The sequence below is a fragment of the Protopterus annectens genome, chromosome 2.part2 (assembly GCF_019279795.1).
Source record: "Protopterus annectens isolate FY-2018-M chromosome 2.part2, PAN1.0, whole genome shotgun sequence".
Taxonomy (NCBI): domain Eukaryota; kingdom Metazoa; phylum Chordata; order Ceratodontiformes; family Protopteridae; genus Protopterus; species Protopterus annectens.
In genome coordinates this window covers 608,570,741-608,594,665 of record NC_056730.1, presented here as the reverse complement: position 1 = coordinate 608,594,665, position 23,925 = coordinate 608,570,741, and positions in this window count along the sequence as shown.

Here is a 23,925-nt window from a genome sequence, read left to right as displayed (position 1 = left end):
AATCTTCCCTCGGTAGTGTGCCATGCATATTAATGGTGCAGCACACTAAGGGTGGCTTCTCAGCAAGAAACCTCATAGAACATGGATAATGAATCTGTTTAACACTGACGGCACTCTCACATACTTGTCAACTCCATTAACCTGACCGAAAGGAGTATAATACATAATGCCAGAGCTGTGAATGCAATTGTTTCACTAATTTAGATGTATTATTATTTTTTTTTTACATTTATGTGCATATTTGCATGATGAACTGCATTATTTATCTGTGCCAAGCTCTGCGCAACCATACATCAGACATGCGCTAGACATCTAAAAATAGAAACCGGATGCATTCAATTTTTTTCTTTTTATGTGCATGTTTGTGCAATGTGCCACATTATTTCGCTATGCTTAGCTTTGCTCACCCAAGCATCAGACAAGCACCAGACATCTAAAAATAGAAATTGGATTCTTTCAATTCTTTTATCTATATGGTGCTTATCACCATGCAAACCTGTGCAGCGAAGCTGTGTTACGCTTACAGTAGCACCTTTGCAGTATATGTGAAGACACATGAGTTTCCATCATTACTCTTATGGCAACATGGGTTGAGTGATGACCTAGTAGGTCACTGAAACATCTGTTTACTTTAAATTCAATTATTGTTTTATTTAGAAAAGGTGCACAATGCTAAGCATTGCTTAAACATCAGTAATGGTTTTTACTTGTTTGCGCATTGCTAAGCATTGCTTAAACATGGGTTTTCCATGTTTGCATGATGCTAAGTGACTTGGCATGCTTTTGAAAGTTTTATTATGATGCACAATGGTGGGAATGCATCCCATTTAAAGGGCAATTGGCAGGAATTGCTCAGTATTTCTTGGAGCCTGATCTTATGTACAGATAGGGCTGTCATGGGGAAATGAGTGTTCTTTCTGGCACAACACTGGGGTGTTCAGGAATCTAGGATTTTTACTGGACTCCTGGTACAGCACCATGGACCCAGGCTGCTGCAGGAAAACTACAATGGCTCAGAATGTAAGTCAGGGACCTGACCAGTGCAACTGGTATCCCTGCACTGGTGAGCAGTGTCATCACCATTATGATGAACTCCAGTGAAGGAATAGGGTACTTTGGATCTGTGGATCCAAGAGGCACAGGCCAAAAACACTCAACAGATATCTAAGTATGTTTTTTAGTAATTTATAAATATACACGCTGAATCTGTGCAAAACTGGTGTAGATAATAGTTTCCCTGTCTTACCACAGCTGCAGAAGAGAGGCCTTGCAATGTGCGGTCCCATACAAGGCATTTAGCCAGGATGAGGCAAGTGTGTGGTATGTAAGAAAATCAACAAAGCAATAAATGAATGCATAACTTAATAAGAAAAAAACATTATAGCTATTGCAGTGTTAACAATCATGTATGAAATATCTCGGACATCACAGACTTTTATTAATGTGTCAGTGCATATCTGAACTGTAAAAACAAATAAAAGCAAGCATGCACTACTGTGTAGAATGGTTTCCAACCATCACTTAATGTTGCTGAATACCCCAGATTTAGAGTTAATGTTGTGGTCTGCTCATTGCCAGAAATGTGCTTTTGATTGTAGTCAATAACTGATTAGGGTAGACATGTATGTTACCAGAAGTCCTAGGCATGTCCATGTGTGTAAATGCATGTTTTGAAACAACATGAATCAATATAATGTAAAAGGAGACAGTGCTGTGATAACGTTGTATGTCAAATAAATTGATCAGTATTACTGTAGTAACTGCTTGTAGGTTCTAATCCCACATCAGCCAACTTAACAATTGTACTGTTTTCAATACTGTTGTAGCATTTTATCAATAACGCATAGTCATGCTTGCATGTGAATTGCACACCCATAGGTCTGTGCCTTGAACGTCCAACTGTCAAGTGTAATCAGTGTACATGGACATACCTCTCAACTGTCATGATTTTTGCAGAATGTACTGAATATTGCCCCATATATGTGGACTGTTTGGTATATGATCTTTTTTTACTGGCTGGTCTCTGCCACATTGGTAAGAACCAGTGTCAAAAAAAGAAAAGGCTCTGAATTGCAGATATTAGACATCTCACTGCATGCATTTTATTGGAAAATCTGTTATCTGAACACCTTGCTGCTATTGTAAGAGCACACTATGTAAGAATGCTCCTTGTTGTTGTGCCTTTATATATGGCTTGGGCCATAATGTCTCATGCTAAGAGGTACATACATGGAACATCATATAACCAATATAAGCAACATTGAATGATTGCTGGATGCAGTATGATCTGAACTTTAGTGTGTGTGTAATGAACATGGTAATATTTCAAATAATAAATGTCATAGCAGTCAGTAGTGTTACAAGTAAAATCTAACATATCTAAAAGTACTTATTTGCAATATGTTTTGTTATAGTATTTGTGATACTACTAATTCTCTCCTTTCTTCTCTCATCCCACCCCTTCTCTTTTTTATTTATTAATGAATATATTTACTATTATCATTTGCTATTATCATATTATTTGGTATTGCCTCTTACGTTGCCCTTATGTAAAATTTAACATTGCTTTGTTGTTAAATAAATATTCATTTACATTATTTATTTTTGTGTTCCTCATTATATCAGTTTGCAATCTTTTTCCATTATTCATTATTGTTTTATTTTATGTTATTCATCACATTTACTTTGGCTACTTTTTCCCCTTATGTTTCTATATTATTTACCACAGGGCAACAAGGAAGGCTGGTTCCTGGTGATCCACCTACCTTGGCTTCCCTGGCTGAGGCACCGGGGCCCACCACATCTGTGCTGCAGCCTGGTGGCACCCTCCTGACTACCTGCTCCTTCAGGTAGTTGTGCCCCACAGGCCAGGAGTGTGCCCCTTTCTGGGAGTGGAGGTGGAAGGGATGCACAACTGCCAGGTATGGTATATAGGTTTCTGCAGCAGATTGTTGGCATACACCTGCATTAGACAGAGGCCATGCTGTTCATCCTGGTGCTGCAGTCTGGCCACAGGCACCTGCATCAGCCATGCATCCACAGAAGCAGTGAAGATGCAGTGTTGACAGTCCCATGGGTGAGGAATTAAATCACACTGTTGCCATGTCTGATACCCATGGGACCTGAATCCCCCCACCACCTCCCCATCCAAGGTGTTCACCACCCTCTTGTGTCCCTCACCAACCTTGTTTGCTGTCTTGTATGTCTTGTCTATCTGCAAATGCTTCCTCACCTTTCCAGCTTACCTTCACCACACATACCTGATGTCCCTTTCCCAACATTCCACTATCTCTTTAAAAAAAAGAAATAAAAAAGGGCACCTGTCCCCCCCAAAAAATGCCCCATGCATAGCTCTCCATTTCACATGTGTCCACTGGACACACTTAATTTGGTCCAATTGGCTTCACAATATACTTATGTTGTCATCACCCCTTTCTCTGTGGGTGACAGTCCAAATTCAGCTAAAAATCTTTGTAAGTGCACGTGTTGCTGTTCAAAAAATGTATAGCTACGGTTCTTTCCTACACACTTCTTGCACATTCCTACCTGCCTTTCACTATGTTTCAATTTTCCCCCTGCTTGCACCCCATTAAACCACTTTCCTATCTCTCCCAGTTTTTATTTCTTTAAAGAATCATTGCACAATGCTGCACTATGCACAGTTTTGCTAAGCTAAGCTAAATGGCGGTGTATTATTACATGTATATGAAAGCATAGGAATCATGTTCAAAAAGATCACCTATGCTCTATATTGAACCTGCCAGTACTATCTGAATTGAACAATAGTGCATCAACCCGCCACACAGCCAGTTAATTAGCATAGCTCTTCTAAGCAAAACATAGTAATTGTCATTTTATCATCACTAAGCTTGTTTACTCGATGCTGTGCATCATACAGCATTGTGCAGCAAATCTGCTAAAAGATTAATGGAATAATTTGAATTTAACTGGGAATCTGGTAGAGAAACAAATCACTATAAATCCATACACACAGTAATACGTGTAAGTGAGGTATGTAAGAGCAGTTTAGTGTGCAGTTATCTTTACAAGTACAAACACACTTGCTGTATTACTGACTCTGTAGCTCAATCCGTGAAATTCTTTGAAAACATTTTTTTTTTTTTGGTTCACATGGTCCTGGGTCCAAATACATCTGTGTCTAGCATTTAAAAGACATGTATGTGTACATCACTGTTATAAATTGTGATGCATATGAGTGTGTCATCACCTGTTTATCCACCCAATGCAGATGCAATGTCTGCTGTATGACTGTGTCATCACCTGTTTATCCACCCAATGCAGATGTAATGTCTGCTTCTAAGCAATGGAGGTCAAAGACCTACAAATAGGAACACATTTTAACTATTGCTATTACAACACAAGAAAGTGCCTAGAATGTCAGGTTATGCATTGTCATGAATTCAGAGAAGAATATGAAGTATGTAATGCATATGTGACCCAGTATTTCAAGAATGCAGTCCACAATGATTTGCCAGTGATATTCAAGAAAACCACTGATCTAAAAGGAACAGACATATATGGCGGTCATGCTAGAAACAGGGGTTGCTGCACACACATTCCAGATGACTACCATGCCATTACACATGACTTGGCAGTTGTTTGAGTAGTTGGCATAATGGTTAATGAACCCCCTACCTTGTTCTAGGACACACCAAGCATGTTGCCTTTTACTCTGTCAATGATACCTTTGGTTAACATATTTACCTTAAACACATACCTTAATTTCCAGTGGGATTAGTTCCCCTCAATCTGGTTCTGGCTGTTAATCAAGGCTGACACAGGTCCCACAGTTACTGTTCTGTGTTGTCGTCCTGCAAAGCCTTCACCTCCTGTCTATGCCTATTGCCAGCAGCAGTAATATCAGCTTCAGCCTGTAGCACACGCATCTGTATGAAAAAACTATCTGCTACAAACTTTCTCAATGACAACATATCTTTATCCCACAAATTTACACCCCAACACATAAGAAAAGGGATGGAATATACATTGATGCCTTATATCTTGTTGAGTAGTTGACTGCATTTAGTATTCCTGAACCACAGATTGGTTCAGATGCAATCAACTCTTAATGAGAACCGTCAAATTTCTAGTTAGGCAAACCAGTGTGGATGAGTTATATCTTACATCTAACTCGTTGTCATATATCTTGTAGAGCAGTATTTTTAAACAGAGGAGTATTGTACTCCATCAGCTATGTATCTATTTTATTTCCTACATGACACGTGTTTTAATATACTTAAGAAGAATATGGATTACATCATTAAGACTTTGCTAGAACTGTGCTAATGACATGGCCTTGATCTCCAGCCCCGTTAGACGTAGAGAGGATGTAGAGTACACCTAGGGTATAATGCTCTCTGATAACTAAGTACACAGGCCTCCTGGGTACTTCCTTTGATAGTAGTTGTAATGGAACACTGTTGTTTTGTTGGCACAATTGTTTATATTTCATTTTCTTTGCAGGGGGGGTATTTTCTGTTATGGGGAACACTACAATGGACTGCTGTGTTGGGTGTGTGAGCATATGAAAGTATCTGTCATGGCACAAACAGGAATATGTCACTATTGCTACTATCCTAGTTTTGTCCACACCCTTTATATTTTTGGCCCACTGTTGAATACGAAAAGTGTAATTAAGCAGTGATTACTGACAGCCTTCCTTTACTGCTGTTCCTCTACATAGTCTACTCATATGTATATGATCCTTATCTGTGTTCTCATTTCTTTGTATTTCAGTAAACATTAAGCATCCACGTCACAGGCCATAATTTTCTGGGCAAAAAATGAACTCATCACTGAGGTGTTGCAACACTATTATCAGGTCATGCTGTCTTGAGGGAGGGAGGGCAAATAGGTCAGAACATGCATCCCTACCTTATGGGATGAACTGGTGCAGAACATCAATGCCGTGGGTCATCAAAATCATAACTACGAGCAGGTGTGAGGCCGTGCCACATACATAGTCAATGCAGCAAGGAGGCATGCAGCTAACATTGCCAGGGATCATCAGGTCACTGGTGGTGGGCCTGCAGCAGAACCTCTTCTCACAGCCACAGATGAATTCCTGGCAAGCACAGGACAGCTCCCAGACATCCATCAGCCAATATGTTGTGGACATGGGTGCCACCAGTTCCTCTCAAGAGGCGTGTCCAGGTATGCTTAGTTAGATCAGCAGTAGAATACTGTTGCATCCAACCTGTCAAGGTGTATATAGCTGTACATGGGTGTCAGGTGTTTTATGGGGGGTAGTAAGTTAGCTGCAGTTGTAAGCTCATGTAGAGACTGTCACCCACATACTTTTTAACACTGCAGTTACTGTAGATATGTGATTATTAGACATATTAACCCCTGCTATACTCTAACATATGTGGTGCTGCTGCTATTATCTGTTCCTCAACTTTTTTCAGGACTGTCTGGAATTGGAAGAGGCCATGCTCGTGCTGCTGGTAAGCCTAAAACTGTTATGTCAGAGATGTAGCTATATTTCAATGTCTTAGCTAAAGTGTCATCCCAGGACTGATGGCTGGATTGATGTATTGTCTGCATTATTGTCAACTGTACAGATATTTTATGAATGTCCACAGTTTACACTCATACTGCTGCCTTGAAGGTATGAGCATATTGATTGACTTGAAAACTATTGTCATTAATAATTGTCTTAACTTTCAACTGTACAGATATTTGCAGAATGTCCAGTGTATATCATTTATTTTTTGCTCATATGATTGTTGTTTTCTGAATAATTATTTCCAAATCATTACAGACTGGGTTTATAAAATAATGTCCACATGTCCTACTCTGTGAGGCTGTGAAATATACAAGTCTGTAATAGTGACAGCAGTGTATACAGCTTAACATATATTGCACGATAGTAGTGTAGAGCATAGTAGTGCATGTATTAATGTATTGCGTTTTCTTTTTTATCACAGGTGACCAGGGAGGTTGGTCTTTGTCCCCTACACCATCTGATGTCAGTATCTCTTCAGACTCTGATGATGATGGTGGCCAAATTGAAGCACAACTGGAGGTTGCAGAGGCTGAATCAGACAAAGAGGTTTACATCCCTTGGCCACCCTCATTATCACCATACACAGCCAGTATGCCTATACATATCCAGTCCCCTGAGGCCATAGATATCAGAGAGTTGGAGGGTGGGGACATTGAATAGGGAAGTGTGGCTACTGTGGCTTCAGTGACTGTTGACACTGGCCATAGCCAAACTGTTGACAAGGTTCCTCACAGGTGGATTGGTAGGGGTGCCCATAGGAGGCCTGCTGTCCCTCCACCACCTGTTGCAGGTGTCTCATCAGATGTCATTCGGTATGTGTTTAGGGCCATCATGGAAGCATAGGAATACTCAGAAAGGAACTCCTGATGAATGCTCAGGGTCATGGATACAGCACAGTCTGACATCCATGACTGCCTCCACCATGGTGCTGATACCCTGGATCAGTTGATTGACATAGTGCAAAGAGGTAGGTCTGAGATAGAATGCACACTGTCACAGAATGCACATTGTCTCTGATAGAATGCCTGACTGGAGTTAAGTGCTGACGTCATGGATGTAGGTTAGCAACTACATCTGCTGAGAGTCATTCTGGCCATGCCCAATCATGCTCCTATACTGGCAGTACATCCAGTGCTCCAGAGGGGAGTGTGCTGTCCACACCAAGACATAGCAGGCCATGGGCCAGTGATCCTAGGCATTCCTGTGAAGGGCAGATACCCAGCAGCATTCCTCCCAACCGTACTTAATTACTCAGTTTTACTGTGTTTTGGGGTCCATATAATGGGGTGCTATGATTCCCAAGTGGCACCCCTTAATTTCTGAATTTTTATTTTAATTTTTTTTCCAGCTTTTTTAAGCTAACGTCATCATGTGCACAATTACATCAGCTCCATAAAACACCTTCCCAGCCTGTCGGAATTGAGGTCAAGGGCTCATGTATGTGCATTTCCAGCTGCTCCAGCCAAGCCACAAGGGAATGTAACAATGGTGGTGGTTCAATGAACAGAAACAGGACTGCAGAGGTTATGCTGTGCTGATGTTCTGGGTAGCTGCTGCAAGCAGGAATGGTGATTATGTGGACTGCATTATGCTGTGCTGATGTTCTGGGGACTGCAGAGTTATTTATATGTTCTGATAGCTGGACCACCCCTTCTCATCAAGTATTATGTACCTCATGTAACTATGACTTTAGCTGGTCACCATCTTTTCTGCTTGCCATTCATTTTGCAGAGAACTCACAATCATTTCAAGCCACACAATCTGTAATTTGTAGACCTGCACTTCAATATTGTAGTATCTGTTTAAGTAAATACTGCAGAAAACCAAACCAGCTCTTTAAAACAAAATATCCCACAACAAGGATAGTTTGGCAAAATTTAGCAGAGGTAAATAACACATAGAGAATGTGCCAGCTAAGTACCTGCTTCTTTATAACTAATTAGCAGTCTACATTCATTTACTAACATACATTTACTGACCATTATACTCTGAAATGTGTTTTTATGGACACCCTCTTCCACCATTTAAACATAGCCAACTCATTTTTGTAACATGCCTATACCAGAAGAAAATATGTGCCTTCAAAATGAAGTCCATGAATATCTATTCAGCTCTTCCCTCTGCTTTTCCCAGTCTTTAACATCAAGGAATATGTAACACTATAATTTTGTAATAGTACACTTTTCAAGTTAAAATCAATTAAGACAGAAGGAGCATCTATTTGAAACTGATACTGGGGCTCCTGGTTAGTTTTTTTGAATTGTAGCTCTCCTTTTTCTCATTGAGATGCATTTAATTCCATTTGCATTATATCTGACTTTGGGCATTGAGTTAACTAGCCCAAATTTGGTCACCCATGAAAATAGAAAGTTGTACCTATTGAAACTTTTAACAGTAACTAAAACAAGAATATGTTAATTCATCAGTTCATTCAGTGTTTATATTTTTTCTCAGGATGATTTTGGTGTGTGTGTGTGTGTGTGTGTGTGTGTGTGTGTGTGTGTGTGTGTGTGTGTGTGTGTGTGTGTGTGTGTGTGTGTGTGTGTGTGTGTGTGTGTGTGTGTGTGCGTGTGTGTAAAAAATGCCCCAGGTGAATATACCAGGTGGCTAGATGTACTCAAGCTCAAACCCAGTTCATTCAGTGTTTATATTCAATGAAGGATTGAAGAAGTAAAGCAGTATGCACATTAGTGTTTATTGTAAATGGGGTGAAATAGCCCGGTAATGGGACATTGGAATGGCTGCAGGGGGGCACTGGTGCCATATTTTGATTGTCTGTTCTTCAGTTTATGTTTGAACGTTGGTATCCCACAATCCCATTGGAGTGGGTCGGGTTACATAATTATGTATGCTAATTTTATGTTACTCAGCATATAGATTTGTACCTATTTTTCATGGGGCTTGTCCAGATTTCTGATGTGTCCAGGTTGAGAGGTATGCCTAGCAGACATCAGTCAACTTCAGGTAGTAACACAAGCATCTGACCTTGGGCATAGAGGTGCCACTGGAACTCCTGGCAGAGCAGATTTCATGTTCGGAGGCAACAATGATGAACTGTCAGCTCTACCATGCATGGCTCACAGCTGTCCAACATACAGACATGTAGGGCTAGCACTTGGCTGTGTTCATGTAGACACTCACATGCCAGTATCATACTGAGGGCACCTATAGACACAACAAGCAACATTTCCATTGTCTATCTTGCCTGCTTCCCTTGCTTTTCAGGGGAATTGTCCATATTTGTGGATTTTTATATCCCCTTCTTTCAGTGTAGACTCTTGTATGAGGAAAATGTCCATGTACACTACTAGCATGGACACGTAGTCTATACAGATGCATTACAGGTTGTTGGATTGCTCCACCTGGTTAATTTTCATAAAATGTAGCTACTTAAGGCAAACTTTGCATTGCACCAAAAGTTTCCTTAGCTGCATGTGATTGCGCATGATTGCATGCTGCTACATGGAGTTTATTGAATCTAAAATTCTCGCCACGATGCGCACACATGAAAAACTTTCATGTAAGGTTTATTGAATTTTTATGTGTGGTTTGCTTGTATGCTGCTTTTAATTGCATATTAAAATTAGGAAAGAGACCACAGCTGTGTTTCTTGTGAGCCACACAGAAATTAGAACAGGTCAATTAAGGAGTCACACAGAAGTTAGAACAGGTCAATTAATGTCAATTTTCTGTGAACTGAGGGTAGAGATAGGAGCTAAACCTTCTATTTAAGAGGTAAAATAAAATATTTGAAAGCTTTACTGGAAAGCTTACTCAGACTCTGCCACAACTTGCTGTGAGGGAAAGGTTAGTTTGTGTTTGCTTTCTTGTCTTTTGTATTACTTTGTCTTCTTCTCTTTTGTATACTGCGATTTGTCTTCTTTACACTGTGTTTCACTTGTATTCTTTTAATTGCATATTAAAATTAGGAAATAGACCACAGCTTGGTTTCTTGTGAGTCACACAAGAAATTAGAGCAGGTCAATTAAGGAGTCACATATAAGTTAGGACAGGTAAATTAAGGTTAATTATCTGTGAACGGAGGGTGAAGCTAGCAGCTAAACCTTCTACTTAAGGGTTAAAATAAAATATTTGAAAGTTTTACTGGAAACCTCACCCAGACTCTGCCACAGCTTACTATGAGGGAAAGGTTATTTTGTTTTGCTTTCTTGTATTTTTCATCTTCTATTTTGTATGCTGTGATTTGTTTTCTTTACACTGTGTTTTACTTGCATTCTGCTTTTAATTGCATATTAAAACTAGGAAAGAGACCACAACTGTGCCTCTTGTGAGTAACACAGAAATGTTTTCCCACCCTCCCTCTATGGTGCTATTATTCTCTTAAACACAGCTGTCTTTCTAGTTAATCGCCCCTTATGTTAATTTGACCACATATCTCCTTCCCTCTTCCCTTCCATTGGCTGTTGTGAGTAAGCACAAAATGATCATTTTGTGAAATCACTCTCCTTCAAATATTTAAATTTATTGGCCATCTCACTGTATTCCATAGAACCAGAATACAAAGTGCCCATCCCATTTGAATCTATCTCGCACTTTTAAAATTATTGGCTGTCTAATTAAAGAGATAAAGCTTAAGTTATCCCCTTTCATATCTAATTGTTTAGGGCACACTGCAGTGCTTAGGATATTAACCCATTTTTTTCCATCTTACCTTTAAAATCTGAAACATCTATTGCAAGATCACTAATTAATGGAGCTCACATTCTGTTTGTCAGTACTAATCTTGGAATTAGTGCTTCTGTTTTCTCCTGGTAAGAGAGGGAGCACAGGGACATTATTTCCTGGAGAATGCTGATCACTAGAAAGCCCAATTACTGCTTCATAGGTGACAGCTTGGAATTTTTGCTTATATTCTGCTTCTGATGAGAGAAGGAGCAGAGTGCATTTATTTTGGACTGTTTCTGCTTGGGCAGTGAGAGTCTGTGATTGAAGTTCCTGACTGGTCTGGTTGCTATTCACGACATTTACCAGGAAAAGGCTACAACAGGCCTACAGACCCTTGGATCATCTGCGTCAAGACTGTGGATCAGCAAACAGGCTGTGGCCTGCTTCTCATCTTGGGACTGGTTCTAATGTTTTGCTTCTAGTGAGAGAAGAAGCAAAGAAGCATTGTATCCTAGCAGAGTGAAGCTGTGGTGAGACCAGCACTAGTAGTAGCCAGGCAATAGCCATTCACACAACTTTCCTCTTTTCTTCATTCTTATCAAGCTAATTCTTTGTTTTCAGTAAGTACTGCTTTATTTGTTTCTAACTTTAGAATATCCGCCTAAATAGTTCAGCACTGAATTTTCAGGGTTTATTTATTAGTTTCTCTTGAAGTGTTTGGCAGTATCCTATATAAGCACAGACATCCTGAGTGACATTTTTTTGTAAAACTCACAATTGAAATTTCACCAATATCTAGTTGCACACAGGGCAACTAGTTTGCAGTAACAATCACTGTCCTCAGAGTTGCAAACTTGATACTCTTGTCATTGCTTTATATTCACACTCCCACTGTCTAATCAATAAAAAAGGGTTTGTTGCTATGGATATCAACTTTCCCACTAACTCTGTTACCAGCTTAGTGGATATGGGCATCATGAGGCAATGTAGAAATTGCCTTATGTTTACTGACAACCAGCTAATTCTCAAACAAACTGATATGGTGTGTGAGAGATGTGTTTACGCAATTTCACTAGAGGCAAAGCTCTCACATAAAAGTACTCCTAATGTCAATAAGGTTGTCAGTAGTACACATGCTGCACTCATCACACAATTAAAGCAGACATATAGATCCACGTATGCTGATGCATTTAAATATAACCTTTCTTAATCCACTAAAACCTCCAAGACGAAGTACAAATAAAAAATACCATTAGCAGCCCCAATTGCACTCTTTCAAAACAGCCTCACATCTACACATACAGCCACAGCTCATGGAGCCTCTACTTTCAAGCCCATAAGGCAAGTCACCACACAAGCCAATATTCTTGTCATTGAAGACTGCATCATTAGACACACTGATCTCCATCTCACCAGGCTGAGTAAAGAGAAAGTCATAGCCAGTTGCTTATCAGGGGCTAGAATCCACCACATTATATACAGACTCAGGTCGCTGGACCATAAGTACCAGTATGACTCAGTCATAGCCCGTGTGGGTGTAAATGACCTGAGATGTACCTCACTAGACTATATGAAGAGAGACATCATGGAGCTCTAAGATTATGTGTCCCAGACTGGTATGAACCTACCATTGAGCAACATTTTACCTTCAACAAGGATGATTTCACAATATGAACAAAAGATGACTGACTTTAATAATTGGCTTAGTTTCTGGTGTCATTTTAAGGAGGTGCAATATTTGTCAGCATGGAAGGAGATGGTCAACAGACCACACTGTTTTCCAAGGATGGTCTGCACCTTACTCCTCTAGGCTTTTGAATATTAACTAAAACACTGTCTTCCCCCATAGTGTCTTTTTTAGGCAATGCCAAACTTAAAGTACCAATATAGCAAATCAAAACCAAGAAAATTTAAAGGTATTACTGCTCAATGCTAGGAGTCTAAACAAAAAACTCCACTCCCTATAAGCTCTCTTCAGCCTAGAGAATGCTGATGTCTGAGTGGTTACTGAGACATGGTTTAAAGCTGCAGATAGCACATTGACAGTGCATGGTTATAATGCCTTGCACACATTTAGATCAGCTACTAGACAGACAGGGACTAAAGATGGAGGTGTCTCAATTTACATAAAAAATAAATATATCTCAAGGCTTGTCAAACAGGACAATGCACCTGAGCTGCTCCATGTTCAAATCACCATAGGCAAAATCCAATACTACTTCCTTGCAAGCTATAGGCTCCTCTCTATGACCCAGGAAACCCATACCATGTATTTAAACTTCTTTGAAACACTCACCATCTAACCTAATACCATACTCATGGGGGCCTTTAATTAGGTCACTATTAACAAGGAATCCTATACAACATCAAATGTATAGGCACAGAGATTCTTGGATTTTGTAAAAGCAAACTCCCTGGATCAGACTGTCAACACACCAACCAGGAGTGCAGCAATACTGGATCTGGTCCTCACTAAGACGGGAGAGTGCTGCACACCCCCTAGTGTAATGTCTTCCCTGGTAGGGTTAAACCACAAAAGGTCTCCTTTGAAGTAAAATAAAACTTGGATGTCAGCCAAGCCTGGAATATTCAAGAACTACTTTAAGGCTAACTTCCTGCTATTAAGTGATAACCTGGCAAAATTTCAAGGCCCCATAAACCATGAGAACACTGTTCAAAGAAACTCTATACAAGCAGTTAATAGCTGCACAGAGGCAGCTGTACCCATCAGGAAGAGGTACAGAACTAACTCAAAAACATGCCACCCTGGTGGAATCACAAAATAAATAGGCCATATAACAGAAGGAAGAAAATCATGGCAAAAATTAGGAGGTGCAACACCCAGCAGGATAAAAGCACTCTCATTAAACTAAACAAACAACTCGGAGGACAAATAAAGTCTACCAAAACTAAATTTGGGGTAAATTTGCCCTCCCAGGCCAAGGACAACCACAAGACATTCTTTAGCTATGTTCACAACCTCAAAGGCAATACACAATTGTGTGCTAAGCTCATTGCAAATGGAACCACCTATACAGAGCCAGAAGATATAGAAAACCTACTGGCTAATAAATTCAGCTCCAACTTTCCCCCTCTGTCCATCTCAACCTTCCCTCTGGAAATACCATCAAATATAATTCCCCCTGCTAATCACTAGGGAACAAGTCCTTAACGTGCTATCTAAGGCCAAGAACACTGCATCAATGAGCCCAGACAATCTCCCAGGATTCCTTCTAAATAGCATGAAAAATGATCTGTCAGGCCCTCTGGAATTCTTATTTAACTGTAGCCTCCAAGCAGGCTTTGTGCCTCATGAATGGAGAATAACAATAGTCATTCCTATGCACAAAGGTGGACCATCTACAGAGCCTGTAAACTACAGACCCATAAGTCTCACTAGTCTTACATGCAAAGCCATGGAAAGAATTATCATGGAAATGATCAGTAATGATATAGTGAACCTCCAGGCACTGGACCTAAACCAGTTTGGTTTTGTCAAGGGCAAGTCATGCCTACTCAACCTGGTTGACTTCTTTGAGAAGGTCACCAAAGGAATGGATGAGAGAAAATGGTTCACACTGCCTACCTTGTCCTAGTCAAGATATTTGACACAATACTCCACTCAGGCATTCTTGACAAACTCAGCAGGTTAAGTACAAAAATATATGTCACCCAGTGGATAGCCAACTGGCTCACAGACAGGATCAAGGAAGTTAGAACTGGAGAGTCTACCTCTGCAAAGAGGCCAGTCACAAGTGGAGTCCCTCTAGGATCAGTCCTTGGATTGCTCCCTTTTGGCATTTATTTCTCTGAAGTCAGGGCCAATGTCAGATGATTGCAAATTATGAGCTGTCACACAATTGTTGTCCAGGAAGGGCTGACACGACAAACATCTGGTGTCAGAGCCATGGACTAAAACTAAATACCAAGAAATATATAATTGTATCCTTCAGGACAATGATATAGAATGGCTTATGACTGCATGTCTCAGATTACTGGTCAGATAAGACAAGAATCAACAAACACAGAGAGGTGAGGCAGAGTTGCATATTTGCAAGCAATACTAATAAATGGTTGTTTGATCACTCAGTACACTACATCCAAAATTAATACATGTACAAATAACTGTTATATGGTTTCATAGTACTGTGGATGATGTTGCAATTTGTTATATGCAGAATTATTTCAGTTCCCTGCTGCAAAGCTGTTTGTGTGGTAAAGAGAAAATAAGGCACCCTTACTGTGTTCTGAGGGTTTATCCAGATCTATGTAGAAATATTTCATGTGCACTAACAAACGTTTTGATGTGTTTATTTCATAGAGTGCTTTTCTTCATTTCAGCGTCTTTTCCTTTATACATATTTTCCAGTGTTTGTGAGGTGTGCAGCTTAAAGCAAAAAAAGGGAGCTGGAGAAAAATGGATGTCATGTTTGGCTGTGCTGATCTAGTTTGAGCAACACTTAGCAGTGCAGAAACCTGGACTAGTGGCCCACACAGGAAGCAGAGCACCAGCACAACACCTGCAGAGAGGGTGCCTGTAAAAGTGTAAAGGTCAAAAAGCATACATTGTGGCAAATTTTGCTTTCCCTCATGCAACGCCACTAAGTGGTGTTGTGCTGTAGTTAGAAAGGTTCCCCAACACCTGCAGCCATTGAGCATATGCAGACTGGATACAGACAGTCAATCACTGAAAACAGACACATTCAATTAATTCTGTTGAGCACCGCACAAACATGCTAAATGGCATTGAGCGGCAGTTAACACAGAGAACATAAAAATGAGTAGAAAATTATTCAACTGTCATGTAACTAGTCCTGTTAAATACGAAAAATAAAGTACAGGTCACCGCTGAATTATTCTTTGTGGAATCTCCTTTATTAAAAGTAAGCGCTTTCGGAATAATCCTTCATCAGACATGAAGGATTATTCCGAAAGCGCTTACTTTTAATAAAGGAGATTCCACAAAGAATAATTCAGCGGTGACCTGTACTTTATTTTTCGTATTTATCTGGTTTGGTACAACAGGTCTTTAGCATAACTTGTTATCTTTGCTTGTGTGTAACTAGTCCTGTGATAGCAGATGTAAGGGTAGGACTGAAATACAGATAGTCCTGGGTTATAGTACTGGGTATGCAGCCTATTTTTACTGTTGTGACACTGCAGTTTATAGCAATGAACTGAAAAATATACATGAGTTTTCTCAACATTTTTGTGGCAACAGATGTAAGTGTAGGACTCCAATTAAAAAAGATAAAAATAGGGCCAATACAAAGGTGAACTACTGGAATACAATTAAGTCCAAACAAACAACCAAAGAATTTCAAATAGCGGACACGTTGAGCCAAAAACACAGACTTTTATTGTAAATTTCACAAATATATATATATATATATATATATATATATATATATATATATATATATATACATATGCAAAAAGTATGTATAGCAATACTCATTTAAAAAATAATAATAATAATATTAATTTTAACATCAATTGCTTCTTTTTAAGTATAGGCTTAATACTCACTGCTGTGTTTAAGCCAGGTTTATTATCTGCATTCAAAAATGTTATCCATTTATATTCACAAGTCTCTAAAATATTATTTAAATCACCACCCATTTTGTTTCTAAACACAATCCCTGGGTTTCAATAAATCCTGCACACCATGTAGGTATAGTGGCATGGCTCGAACATGGAGACTGGAGCCTGTGCGATCCAGTAAATAAGGCTGGGGGCATGCACGAGCCTCCCAGCACTATTCTGGCACAGATGTGATGGAATAATGCAAATCACCTCATTTGCTGGTGAAAACCATGCAAATGAGGTGAATTTGCGATCCAGGAAGCAGACAGGCATCTGTTCTGGAGCCATGTCTGCAGGAGAAATGCATGCAGTTAGTAACCGCATACATTACTGCAAAAATAAAAACAGGGGCATGAAAACTTAAAGTAAAGCATGTATTATGTACATTAGGCATGCCAATGGCCAAAACTATGGCCATTGGCATTCCAAAGTGTTTAAAATTGTAAAAATCAAAAGTTTTTTTTTTTTTTTTTTTTTGCAGATTTCGGCCATTTAAGCAGAGCACATTGGCACGCAAAAGCGATCATGCAGAAAATTTTTAAAAAGTAGTAAAAAGGCAATTAAATGTGAAACATTAATTTTGCTATTATGCTGGGCAGCATGCAGATTCATAACAATGACAGGTAACAGTGTCTGCTAAGGACATAGTCTCCGATGTAGTGGTGTAACTAGGGTATAAGCCAGCAGGGGTATGTAAATGAGCTAAATTTATTGAATAGCAAAATGGGAGACCATGTCCATGGGTACCTAACTGTGTAGGAGCTATAATGCAGTGGTGTAAGCAGAAGAAGCAGCTGACATGAAAAGGGGGTGTGTCATGCTTGGTTTAAGCACATTGGAGCTCTGCGGCTTCTATTTGTGCTCAGCTAAGCACAGACAAGCAAGGAGGTGTGTCTGGGGCAGCTTAGCTGTGCTTTTCTGGTTCAAGAAATGCTGAGCATGATCACACCCAGGAGAGGGCCCTTTCTGCTCCTCAATGTTTACACTAGCTGAAACAGATTGAGCAACATACCATGGGGCTTAAAAGGGTGGAAAGTTGGAAAAAATGGGAAATAGCAGAATAAAGGCAATCAACTACAAATAAGTAATAAGGCCTCTGCCACTCACAGTAGCCCATTCAAACCCCTCAATAATATAGCTGGCATGTGGAATGTATCATAGTCAGCCAATCATGCAGGCAGCATCTGCAGCACACCATTATAAAGTATGCAAACACCCTTCAGTCTGTTTTTCCCTCAAACTCTGCACTACTGGAGTACACAGTTGGGAATTTTAACTGACACAATGATTGTGGCTGCTGCTGCTTTGCTACATCTCTACATGCTACAGACTGAGGGTGATGAGGATGATGCTGACAACCAGCCCAGACTGAGGAGGAGGAGAGTGTTCAGACCCAGGGTAGCCTTTCAGGGGCTACATGAGTTGGAGATACTAGAGAGCTGCAGGGTGGACAGGGACATACTACACAACTCACCGAGCTCTGCTGACCTCACCTCAAACACAGAGCCAACAGAGGGGAACCCATCCCAGGTGAAACCAAGGTATGTGTAGCCTTAAGAATACTAGCTACAGGTACTTTCCAAAGACCTACTAGGGACATCATGGGGGTCTCACAGGCATCTGCTACAAGGATACTCCAACAGTTCCTGAATGTCATGCTAAGACATGCCAGTAAGTACATTTATTTCCCCAGCACCCCTGAGGAGAGGACCAGCAGTATGCATCTCTACGACCATGTAGCATACTACCCAGGGGTACTGGGTGCCATAGACTGCACTCACATCCACATCAAAGCACCAGCCAGTGAAGACGGTAGAGTATACATCAACCACAAGGGTTATCACTCCATCAACTGCCAGGTCATGTGCAATGCTGAGGGCACTATCATGAATGTGTGTGCTGGCAGCCTTGGCAGTTATCATGACTCTCACATCTGGCATGCCTCACAGCTGTACCAAGCATTTTTCAGGGGGGACATCCCATCTGGCCATCTCATGGGGGATGCTGGCTATGGCTATTAAGTCTCTGAAGGGTAAGAAGTCTGAAACTCAAATATCTGCCATTACATTCTAACCTTTGGTCTTTAGTGATATGCCAGTATTCTCCAAGACAAGCTCAGCACTATGCTAAGTGGAACCAAAATGTAAAGCCAACATCTGCACAGTCTGTGCCAATGTGTACAGTTGACTGGTATGCCCCCCAACACACCCATGTTTCCATAGAAATGCAGTAACATTTATGTTTGTAGGGTAATAGCAGCAGAACACACATTCCCAGGGCTGTCCCAATCAACTTGATAACTTGTTGCATGCCCACAATATGTAGGGGTCAATGAGCTATGTATATGCATGGTTAATACTGTCAGGAAGTGGGCAGCACTTACTCTTGGCTGTTGTGACTTTCTGTGCCAACTATTTTGCATGTCAGCTACACCTAAGGTAGGAATTGTACACACTGTTCAGAAGTCAATATCCATTACTGCAGGAAAGCTGGACAAGTCAGGGAAAGGGAGCTACACATATGAACAGTACACAGCTCAGAGTAACCTACACAGTGCCTAGCATACCTCTCAACTGTACAGACTTTTTGCAGAATGTCCAGATTTTTCCATCATGTTTTTGGTCTGTTTTTCATGAAAGTGTGGTATTCTGGCAAATCATTAAAGACTAAAGTCAGAAAATAATGACATATTTTAGTTTCAGACTTCATATCCTTTAGAAAAGTGCATGCTAATGCAAAACCTGTTATTGTATCAACTTTTTAAGTTTGTAAGGGGAATATTTAAAAAGTGTCCCTATTTTTTGGCCTTTTTCACCCAATTATTTACAGAAGGACCACAAGTATGCCTTATATATCTGTTCTGCTTGTCCTAACATTGCATTTGCCTGCCAAAATATTTGCAAAACAAGGTTTATGTCATAACATCAGTGGCAGACAGTGGAGAAGCAGACATCATATACATAAGAAAAAGCAGGAAAATACCAAACCAGTCTCCCAACTGTCTATGTTTGGCAGAGCATTATTAGCACCCTGTCCCCATGTGTGGGCCTGTATCTGACTGTCATATATAGGCCTGTCCAGATGTCACTCTGTGATAGTTTGACATCTAGGGCCAACATGTACCCTCATAATAACATAGTAATACAAACTGTCTGAGGACCACAGCAGATGTATTGGTGCAATGATGGACAACCTGCTAAATGGGTACACTCAGAAGTGTGAAGTCCACAACCCTGTGTGTGATGTTATGGCATCTACCCCACTCACACCAGAAATACAAATACATAACAGCAGCCACTGTGGAAAAAGCCTGTGACTGGACTACAGAAGGACAAAAACACACATAAGGGGAACCATTGGCCAGACAAATGAAGAATGTACACACCAGAATAAATTGTGCAGTAACATAGGTGCCCTGTAGTGTATGGAGTCAGTAAACATCACCCACAACACACACCCATGTAAGTGGAGATCCTCAACAAAACAAAAATCTAAACAAGGGACACGTCAGAGGCAAAAATACATGAGAACTCCACAGACCTATACACCACAGACCATGTATAGTCCACACATCAGTCTCGCAACCACTAAGGCCTTACCATAAACCAACATATTACTCATAGGAGACTCCATTGTAAGACACACAGATGTGCCTTTCACCAGGCTAGATAAGGAGAAAGTCATGCTTACTGGTTTGTCAGGTGCCAGAATCCACCATAGCACACATGCACTCAAGTCACTCCACAACAGGTACTGTTATGATTCTGTCCTAGTCCATGGTGGTGTGAACAACATCAGATGTACCTTCCTGGACTATAGGAGGACAGACATGATTCAGCTTGCTGAATATGTTTCCCATGCAGGTATGTCTCTAGCCTTAAGCAGCATTCTTCTGTCAACCAGAATGATGGCACAATTCAAACAGAAATTGATTGTCAGTAACAATTGGCTTACTTACTGGTATCATCCCAGGGGGATCCACTGCTTGGCAGCCTGAGAACATGATCAACAGACCACGCTGCTTTGCTAGAGATGGCCTGCATCTGTCTCACTAAGCCTTCAGCCCTCTGGCAAAGGCCCTTGTCTCCCCCAAAGTGCCTTTTTGGGGAAAGTCATGGGGTCCAAACTACCAACATAAAACACTCAACAAAACACATCTTAAAGGCTATGCCACTAAATGCTAGGAGTCTAAACAGGAAAATGCACTCATTGTAAGCATTGATAACCCTGGAAGATGGTGACATTTGTGCACTCACAGAAACCTGTGCCACAGCTGTGGAGAGCAACTCATCCTTACCTGATCACTCATCCTATCACACAGCCAGGCCTCAAAATGTGGGTAGCAAAGCCAAAAAAGGTGGAGTATGAATATATATTAGACAGACACACACCTCCAGGCTGGTCAAACAGTCTGACACACACAAGACACTCCAAGTGCAGTTAACCGTTGACAAGACACCTACACAAATTATAGGTAGCTACAGGCCAACATATCTGACTCAGGATACCCACCCACATATCTTGACCTCAACAAATCTATCAAGATTTAACCCTTTAGCTTGATCCTGGCTGACTTATATTACCCAACCATTGATTGGAAAACCAGCCATGCTAGAACAGACATGTGCAGAGATTCCTCCATCTTATCAATGCGAAGTCCTTAGGACAGCTCCTAGACACCACCACAAGATGTGAGCCATATGTTGGACTTAGCAGTAACCAACATGATTAACCACTGCACACCCCTATGGTATCATCCCTGGAAAGATCCGACAAAAAAACAGTTACATTTGATATCACTATCTCTCCTGACGCCCCTCTAGCCATGGTAAAATGAAAATGTCTTCCAAGCTGATCACAACCACTGGAAGGATGGTATAAACAGCTGAACAGCCCTTTGCCCCACTGCAGGGACAGGCACTAACATCCAAATGTACACAAAAGTACTATAAAATCATATATATAGAAATGCATGTAATCAGGAATACCTGACAGGACAGCATCATCATCCGCAAGGGAGCATAAATCTGTCTGGAAACATCTGCAGCAAAGGAACTATATAACAAAAGGATAACATTGCTGTCCAGGAATGAAAAGGAGCAGGTGCACAATTGGAAGTAATCACCCCTTAGCCTGAACAAACAAATAAGAGCATTAGGGAAACCTTCTAAAGGCAACTCTGAGTCTAGATTGCGCACATCTAAGACAGACAATCATAAGGCCTTCCTCACATATGTCTGCATTCCCAAATGAAGCTCCCAGATCTGTCCAGAACTGGTGGTCAAGGACACCACATACACAAATGCTGTAGATATAGCCAATCTACTGGCTGACAGATTCAGCGGAAATGTCTCCCCTCTGCCCCCCATCAGTAAAGCAAGACATCCCCAGTATCTGACCACCCAACCCTTATCACCAAGGAACAGGGCATCATTGCCCTCTCAAAACCAAGAAGATAACCTCCATGGGACCTGAATACATCCCAGGCTGCAACCTACATAAACTCAGGCATGAACTGGCAGCACCATTACACACCCTACTCAACTAAAGCCTGAGTATTGCCTTTGTCACAGCTGAGTGGTGGGCAGCCACTGTCATCCATTTACACAAAGGTGGAGTGTTTGCCGATCCAAGAAATTAAAGACCCATCAGCCTAACTAGCCTGATCTGCAAGGCCATGCAATGGAATATCATGGACCTCATTATCAAAGACATTGGCAAACTCCAAATACTCGACCCCACACAGTCTGCTTTTCTCAAGGGGAGGTATGTCAGTGAAATCTGGTTGGCTTTCCTGAGACAGTGAACAAAGGCATGGATGAGGGAAAGATGGTGCACACTGGCCACCTTGACTTGGCCAAAGCCTTACACACTATTCCCCACCTGGCCATAGTACATGAACTAGGCATCAATCCATATGTTACCAGATAGGTAGCAAACTGATTCATTGATAGAATCCACATAATCATAATAGGGGTAGCCAATTCAAGCAGTACACCCGTAATGAGTGGCATACCCCAGGGATTGGTCTTAGGGCCTCTGGTATACAAGATATACTTCCCTGAGGTGCAGGCCAAAAACACTGGCCTATGGCTGATCAAGTTGACAGATGACTGCAAGCTGGGAACAGTCATCAATACCCAAAGTGTGTGAATGTCTTACAACAGGGTCTCACCAAAACAAATGACTGCTGCCAGAAACATGGCCTCAAGCTGAATGCCTGCAGATGCATCATCATCCCCTTCAGGGAGACTGATGTCCCCACATATTATCACATTAACAACAATGTCCCACATACACAATCAGTAGTGAGGCATTTGGCCACCCAGGTTGATACTAACCTGAATTCTGAGCACCATGTAGCTTCTACTGTACAGAAAGCATCATAGATGGGCCAACTCAAACATAAGGGTATCTAATCCAGGGACAAAGAGGTCATAATATCCATGTATTCTAATCTTATAAGGCCAATTTTTTGTAAAACTCCCCCTTCGGCATCTACCTCACAAAGCACATGCAGCAGCTGGAGAGATCACAGAGGTTCCTCACCAGGAGAATCCAGGACCTCAAACACCTACCCTACACTGCTAGGCTAAAAGCACAGTCCTTCTACTAAGTTCCATACAGACTTCTCAGTGGTGACCTCTCGCTAGCATACAAAGCAATCCAGACCCTGCCTTGATGGGAGTGTTGCATATCTGGAAGTCAAGGCCCACTCGAGCAACCTATAGGTGCAGCATCAGCCTGGTCTGTGATATCAGTAGGGCTTGTTGGTGTGACAGATACATGTCCCATAGACTCCCTCATCTGTGGAACACACACCCTGTCCACATCAAGCCGAGTAGCTCAATACCCCTTGTGAAGTGCTCCCTGTATAAGTGCGTGGGAAATAGAAAATACAGTCCTGTGATTCCCCCTGTGTCCCTGCTGACATCTCTTAACATGGGCTACACTGTTATCTGCGAGGGTTCATAGGTTCATAGGTGTGTACTAGGCTAATGGCCCTGGAGGCTTTACAAGCCTAGCCCATAGGATTACCCTGGCATCATGCCACCCAACCTTAGTTCCCAGTGCCTTTGTCAAGCAGACCCATTGGAGTGATCCCCGAAGTGAATTTTCTATTTCCAATCCACTCATCAAGATTTCTCTTGAAGAGGGCCAGTGAGGTGCTCTGTTTGACATGT